Genomic DNA, 8,626 nt, shown 5'->3' on the forward strand with positions numbered 1-8,626 from the left:
CGTCGCCGGTAGGATTCGAACCTACGCGGGGAGACCCCAATAGATTTCGAGTCTATCGCCTTAACCACTCGGCCACGACGACTTCTATAACTATAATACGCACATTTTCATTTCGTTTCATTCTTGGAGTTCTTACAGGAATTTATCTCACTTTTCCGCATCACAATCATGTGTCTGTTTTTCATAGTGAATGCAGTTATTTTATAGTTATGCGCAAGCAAGATGGAGATCACTCTATAGTCAGAGTTGGGCAAACTTTCCAGTGCAAGTGCCGCATACACAAATTTACACCTTGTCGCGGGCCGCATAGTTCATTAAGTGAAATAATTAATATTTGAAATAGCAAAAACAGAAGGTTTTTCTAAATAACATGTAATTAATTTTCAGTTGTTAATATGTTGTTATTATTTGAAAACTTAAACTTAAACTTCAAAAGAAGCACATTTATTTGATAAACAGAGTAACATAAACAGAGTCAGTGCGAATGATGACTTGTTCCTAGGCCGCATGAAAACCCTTGGAGGTCCACATGCGGCCCGCGGGCCGTAGTTTGCCCACCCGTGCGAGTCTATAGCTTGTTTGTGTGAACCTTTACCATTTTCAATAAAGGAAATTTCTAATGTGATGAAAAGTGCACAGAACTTGGTCAATTCATTCATTGGTTTATAATTTCTAACCTGGCTGTGAACAACGTGGCCATATCACTGGCATTCTCTGCGTATTTCATGCATAACGGACTTTTCATACTAATACGGCGCCATATTGCGTATACTATGGATGAGTTTATTGTCATCAGCCTACAGGGTGACGTAGTTCATCCTATTCGGTAACTGTCGATTAATTCCGTAAATTACCATAATTTTGAGAGTTTAGTTTGATGTCTCTTTGCACTCATATCATAGAAATTATACCGCTTGTTACATCCATGTTAAATGCAAAGTTTTATTTGTCATTCTGTTCGTTTGCTGGATCGACATTGTAAATATCAGAAACTGACGACGTAATGTTTTCCATCTATGACTCAGTGTAGATATATGTGTAGTCATGCAGACAGCCGTTGGCTGAAAATGGACTTGTCCAGGAACTAGAATTAACGGGCGAGCAGGGTCGTCTTTTACACTGAAAATTCCGTTTTAATGAAACGAGCAGATTATAACGATGTTTGCGATCATGGGTGTAATCAGATTTGAAATTATAAATCAACAAATGAACTAAGTTCTCCGCATCTTTTATCTCATTTGTGATTTTCGGTTTCTCAATCGGTAGGGGGATACAAACGAACTGGTAGATATAGTGAGACTATAATATGCTTTTGAAAATCAACATAAGACCCCGAGATCAAAACGGGACTTTGTTCGCACCATAAATGTACCATACATGCACCATTTCGTATGCAGTAGAGAAGGCAGTATATCATATACCCTGGAAATCTGAGCAGTGGTTCACGCTGTTGATAAAGGGCTGTGGTAATATTTATAAACCTGTCAGCATTTTACCATCATATCCAAGCTGGTTGAGAAATCAACCTAGTTAGCATCATTTGTTGAGAACATTTTTAACAAACAGTTGAGTTCTAATTGTAAAGGTCATGGACGCTTGTGACGTTATCATGAAGACTGGGAGAAGGTTCTTCATGAAAAGAAACATGTAGACGCAATTATGAAGAGCTTATGGTATGTTAGATGACTCAGTAAGGCTCTTTCTGTGCTATCTGTTGAATTGATCGAAAGCAGCAAATAAAGTTGCATGTTATCTTAAACAATTGGACTTAAATAAAAACGGGTTTTTCAAGGATCGACCCTCGGACTATTCTTTTTAAAGTTTGTATCAGTAATATCTTCTATTTTATTACATATCGCTTTTTATATAACTACCATCAAGTGCCCTACGGTTAGTTCCTTTCTATTTCAACAACTTTTTAGATAAATTACATGTTTTTTATTTCTAATTTGGTACAACTGCAGTTAATTTCAATTTCAATTTTTACCAATAATTATTTTTATTTTTGGTTGACACTTTCCTAAATTGTGGTCTTAATTTATCCACATAATATATTCACATTTAATCGCTGCCTTTTAAGATGCTTTGCTTGTTCATGTTTCCAGTTATGCTCAATGTGTTTTGTCCAGATAAACCTATGCATTCTGCTGTGTCTGTGTGTCGTGCAAATCGTGCTTGTTGCAAAGACTCATTTGTTTTATGTAATGTCGGTATAAAAAGGTTATTAGAATATATGCTGAATTGTTGTTTGAAATCATGTCGACCTTAAATAAATCTTGTTTTATCTTATATCACCGCTCTGTGTATGCAAAATTTTCGTTGTTGCTTGGACCTTTTTGAAAATGTATCCTTTCCCCCACCAACCACCCATAACCCTAACACATCCGCAGCCTTACAAACAAAATGGCCAAAGCCTTAAGATGAAATGAGACTATATCAGATCGTGTTCGTATCCTGGAATTATGAAACGGCACGTCGACATGTTGTGCTGTTCACAAATCAATTGAAATGGGAAGGACTCATGTTCCCACTCGTGAGGGCAAAGTGAGATATAAATACCCAGGATATCGTCTTCAGCCAGTCATCCACTAAATCAGTGCTGTCCAACCCTTTTGATACCATGGGCTACTGCATTGTTTTTTTTATTGAAGCACAGGACCGCAGCAGAAAACTGAAAAGCAACGACTATATAGCTGCTAGAGCTCTGGCGTGCTATTTAAAATCAGCATGTTGCCCGCGGACCGCGGGTCGGACAGTAATGCTCTAAGTTATGTGAAATGTTAATTTTGTATGCAGACATTGCTTTTTGATGTTATTTGTGTATTTTGTGTCAACAGATTTGTGACCATGGTTTAGAAAGGTAAGCTGATGTCTTGCTTCGTTAATGACGTCATTTCCGCATTTTACTAATACTTCATGACTTTAACATAACAGGTCCTTTCCTCAATAAGGACTTACTTTCTGTGCAAAGGACCCAGTTCGTTTTTACTAACATTATCAATTAATATTATTTCCAAAATGAGATTATTTTGTTTAGTAACTTATTAAACCGTCTGCGAAAAGAATCCTGTATGTTTTTGATAACAGCATCAATCTATAATTTTATTTCACGAATGAAATTAATTTCTGTCGTAAATCATTTTATACAGAATTTAATGTAACAAAACCTTGTCATGATTTGATCCAATTACCTGAAAATGATGTTTTCCCTCAGGTTTTCTGTTCAGTTTTTTGAAAATGAATGTGCTTGGTCACAAGTCTATATTATGCTATACTGACTTGGAGAGTACGTTTTGTTTCCATCAGTCATGGTGAAAGTCAATATTTCTTATACAGTATGTTGGGTGTAAATACTTATTATTTCTTCAGTTATGTAGTAATACTAATGTCATTCTTTTTATATTACATTTTACTGAATACATATGTATTATGAATGACTGTGCCAAGCATCAATATACATCTTCATTACATGTATTAAAAAATAATCGTATAGAATTTCACCCGTGGATACCAAGTGGAAGTTCAACGTTTACGTCTTCACTGTGACAATAACACATTAGAGAGACTTTGTAAATAAAGTTAAGGTAAACTGGTTTGTAGGTGAATATTTGTCATATATTTTTTTTAATACAAAATTTTGAGAGAGTAAAATGGCGATGGTTGTTAGTTTAACAATTACGTAGTGAGGTATTAAAATATGATCCTATACTATTGTGTTTTTGTTATATTGTTTGATGAATTTGTGTTCTTTTGTTGCTTGCCCTACCAGTATATTTTTCTCATCTTGTGTTTTATTTTATTTCTCATTGGGTGACACAATAAGATGCCAACTAAGTAAAAACAACTTATGAATACAAATGTCTATGACCTGTAGCCATGCCTAAATTTTTGAATCGTTGATAATTTTGCTTTCACTTTTGATTTGTTCTAATTTTTTGTTGTTTTCGTTGCTTTCACTTCACTGGGGATGGTATAAACATGTAGGCTAAAAACACATATAGTGCCACGTGACCATATCACGCTAATACCAGAGCTATTTGACCCTTGTATACGGTGGCTTACCTTCAAATACTACACTGGTTTTTCTGGAGTATAATCCGTACGAACCGTAAGATTAGCTAATAAACATTCAGGCCAGGCTGTTGTGCTCTGAATTTGTACACAGTAATATATTTTCCCGGGCAAATTTCACAATCTGTAGACAGTTTTAATCTTGGCCTTTACTCTTTTTTTTTCTCACACATGCATGCACTTTACGGATTTGTTATATTTAGTGTATTTATTTGAGAATGCACACCTGAGTAAGTAAATGTTTCATCGAGAGAGACAGAGACAGAGAGAGAGATACAGAGAGAGACAGAGACAGAGGGTACAATTGTTGCTGTGCCCTGAATTTTTACAAATTTTTTTTTCCAGGTCAATTTTCCCATTTGTAAGCATTCTTAATGATGGCCTTTACTCTTCGTTTTTCTTATGCTTGCATTCTACGGAGATTAAAACCCAGGCCCGCAGGTAAACGGCACCCATCGCCTTGCCTGCACACACGAGCCCATATTTCCCCAATAAGCACACATCACCAAAAAAATTACCCGCGGATCTGGGTTCGAATCTACAATATAACACCGATTGACTAGTATCATTGTTTGCTGATGTTTGCTTAGTCGTGAAGGAATATGGGCTCGTGTGTGCAGGCAAGGCGATGGGTGCCGTTTACCCGCGGACCTGGTTTCGAATCTCCACTGAGTACGAATTAAAAATTATCTAGCCTGTATGATAGTGTTATAATATGTTGTCTATATATACATATATAAGCTTGGACCCCTAGATTCCTGTTTCTGTCTTTTATCAGTCTGATCTATCCTACTATCACAACTTAAAATCCATATTGCAAAAACAATCATTTCGTCGCCGGTAGGATTCGAACCTACTCGGGGAGACCCCAATACTTTTCAAGCTTATCCCCTTAACCATTCGGCCACGACGATATCCTGTCTACGTCGAGCACATTTTCATTTCGTTTCATTCTTGAAGTTGTTACAGGAAATACTATATCTTTCAAGATCACAATAATGTATCTGTCTTTCATTGTAAAGGGAGTGCTAGGGGGCAGGGGCCAGGTTTTATGTACAAATTTAATACCGCAATCAACGACCTAGTATAACAAAAATCATAAAGAATCAAGTGAGGTCAAAAGAGTCCATCTTTTTTGGATACCTACTCGCGATGTCGTCCAATTCTTCACGTCGGGTAATTCTGCGCAACGATACGTCATTTCTGTAAACATTGGATCACGTGCTATTTTGGGTCAAAATTCCATTTTGTATCCAGAAAGAACAATCGTACATTAATTAAGAAAAGTCATATTCAGAAAGTGCACAAAAATATCCCACATTGAGACTCGAAATGCACATAAAAATGTGATTTCTAAATGGCAACGTGAAGACCCACTCCATGACCTTCTTGAACCTGTAACCCAGAAATTTCGATTTACTATGCATCTTTTAGAATCATACAAATAAAATACATTATATCAAAGATGGAAATGTGGGCCTTGAAACAAAACTGTATTTTAATCCAAGTTTCCAATTTTGCAAGAATTTGTCCCACACGTACAAAATCGTCTGCTACCCAAGTACTTTCCGCTAGAACATAATTTCTCAACAAATTCCCTGGCGTATTGTCTGTGTCTAAATTCTGTAGTCATTTTTCCAAATTAACAAGACGTTGTAAACACATTGCATCCTATTCATTGTTGTTTCTCTTCCACGTAATAGCTTATTTTTCATAAAATGTTGAACTTTACTAACTCTTTTTACAAAACATCGGTTTAGTTTGCTTATTATCTCTTGCCATTTATTGGCATTTTTACGTTGAATTTTGAAAACTAGCTATAACTCTCACCTAATTACTCGACTGAACTGCTGACAGAAACAGTCCAAAGTAATATATTTCATTTCTATTGCAAGATGGATAAACATTACATCTTTTCAAAGCTATGCGCAGAATAGGCCGACATATCGCGATTCAGGAAAACAGGGGAGTGGTATCCTCTGTGTCCAAAATAAATATTATTTTGAACAGAATATTCTGGTGATAAATGCATCTTTTCAAATGGTAAGCATTGCTGTATTTTATATTTGTCAATCGCTCGAATTCGATATGCGTTTTGCTTCAGTATTGGAAACGAAAACCTTAGGTGCGCAGAAATGCCAGACAGCAGTGTATATTACAACAAAGCATAAGAATATTATCCACTTGACCAGAGAAGTCAATGGCAGTTCATAACAGAAGCCGTTTATGCACCCATATCCCAAATTTATACCTGCAATTTTTATGTCCGAAGGTCATTTTTGACACCGTATGATGCTCACGGTGCAAACAAACACCTTTTTCTAGATGACAGTTCTGCAAAATAGTGTGTATTGAACAGGCTGATGAAATTGAAAATAGTTGTCATCCAAGCCGTTTTTTTGAGATATTCTCCTTGACCCGAACCCTTGTGTTTACTGCTATGGGAGGCTAGCTCTTCTTCCTAGCCAACTATTGGTAATTCACTATCAACATATTGCAGAGGAACTATGGAAGGTGTACAGGCCTGACATCTATTTCAAGAAAAACACAAGCCCGAAACACCTAGTTCACAAATAGATCCATATCTTTAAATAGGAAACAATAATACTGAAAAAGTCCCACCATAGCCTTAAGTTAAGAAATTTGCCACGGGCCAATTTACGAAACTGGACAATGTCACCTATACTGTAGCTATGCGCAAGTAAAGTTGGAATAACTTTAAGATGCTTTTGAAAATTAACAGAAGACCCGGAGATCCAAACGGATCTTTGTTCGCACCATACATACACTATTTCTCATGCAGAAGACACAGCAGTATAGCATATAGACTAATTAGTATCTAGTCATTCAAGTCGATGGGTGAGAACTCAATATTTCCAGTTCAAGGAAGTAATCAAGGTTCTGTAAATAATATATAGGGAAATTGCCACGCTAAAGAAGTTGTCATGGCCCCTTGTTCGAAATGAAAATTAGATTTTCATGTATGTATGTTCAAATTCTATCAGCGACGTATTACTTTTGGATTACGTCCAGAATGCATATTGTACACATTAAATAGAGAATCCTATAGGCGCGATCATTTCTAATTTTGGCCTTCGCTTTGAAATGATTTAACCGAGACTTTAACTGTGGAGGATTGCATTTTTCTGACCCTGCAAAGGAGAGAAAAACCTTAACACCAGACATGATTCGATGAGAACTTATCCGAGAAATAAGTAATACGTCATGCAACTTACGATGCCGTGAAAAGAACACACACTCGTCTTTGCTGTAACAATCAAGTTGTAATACGTGTTTAACACATCGGACAACGTATCTAATGATCACATGGGATACATTTTGAGTGACATCATGGGAATGTCATGTTGTGTAAAATGAGTAAATAGACATTTGCGTTCTCTACAAATTCTACTGAAATGAGATTTGCCTCTCATTATGGAACTCCAGATCTGTTTTAGATGAACATTTTAACTATATTATGTACAAACCTCTTGATATGATGTACTTTCGTCATAATGTCATCTGCAAATATCTCACAATATATATACCGTTTCATGTCCTTATATCATGTACAGTCACCTTTATCTGCGGTGATTTTCGCTTTCTATGAAGTTTCGTCCTTTTATGATGCTCAAACTTCCATATATGATATACTTTTGTCCTTGTATTATATGCAAGTAACTGTATATGTGGTGTTATTATCCCTGTCTCATGCAGTAAAACGGAAAATTTCATATTCTGTCGAAACGTCCTTATATTGAGTGCAAAGTTCTTTGATGACGAGGAGCATATACTGAACTTTCGCAGGCGCAAGCGCGAGCAGGGGAGTAAAGGAATATATTGTCTAACTACAACACTACACCACGTGATGTATCAAGACATATTGGTTGAAATTCTGAGTGAAATTCAGGACTATCTTCCATTAAGTCCTTTATTGAAACTTTTATAAATGACAAAAATCGACAGAACATAATATTGTAAATATCCGATGTACTTTGGAGATAGAGTACGCTTCAGAGAAATGAGAAAACATGCAAGTAATTTTAGTAAAATTAACTAAAGGGCTATATAATACAGCGCACCCGGGTACAGGTCAATTGCCACGATGCCGTTGCATGACAATTTTGAGTGGTTCGTATGGAAACTACTAACATTATTACTACTAGTTACTAATAATATTACTACCAGTTAAGAAGATGGATGACGCAACCCATATTGATGTTGATTAAAGATGTTTGGGATTTTATTATATGTACGCAAATTTGTAAATATTTAAATAGACATGAAAACAATATCTCCGAAGGCTGTAGACAAGATGACCAACCATCTCCATATCTATTCTTAACATGTGCAGAAATTTTATCGATAACATTTAAAGGATAATAAGAATATTAATAGTATTAAAGTACTGGAAACTGGGTATTTATTCGCACAGTTCGCAGATGATATTATCTTAATTCTTGATGGTTCTTTCGAATCTTCCAATGATTTATTACCTAGATTTATTTCGACGATCTCAGGTCGGAAGCTCGATATTATCATCAAAATAAGAAGT

General features: G+C 36.0%; 1 non-coding gene across 1 annotated transcript; it reads right to left on the reverse strand.

Moving 5' to 3' along the window:
* Nucleotides 1-82, reverse strand: Trnas-cga (transfer RNA serine (anticodon CGA)). Its single transcript has one exon. It is a non-coding gene; the product is annotated as a tRNA-Ser (tRNA).
* Nucleotides 83-8,626: the final 8,544 nt, after the last annotated feature.

The sequence above is a fragment of the Sinohyriopsis cumingii genome, chromosome 4 (genome assembly GCF_028554795.1).
Source record: "Sinohyriopsis cumingii isolate HCF-2022 chromosome 4, ASM2855479v2, whole genome shotgun sequence".
Taxonomy (NCBI): Eukaryota; Metazoa; Mollusca; class Bivalvia; order Unionida; family Unionidae; genus Sinohyriopsis; species Sinohyriopsis cumingii.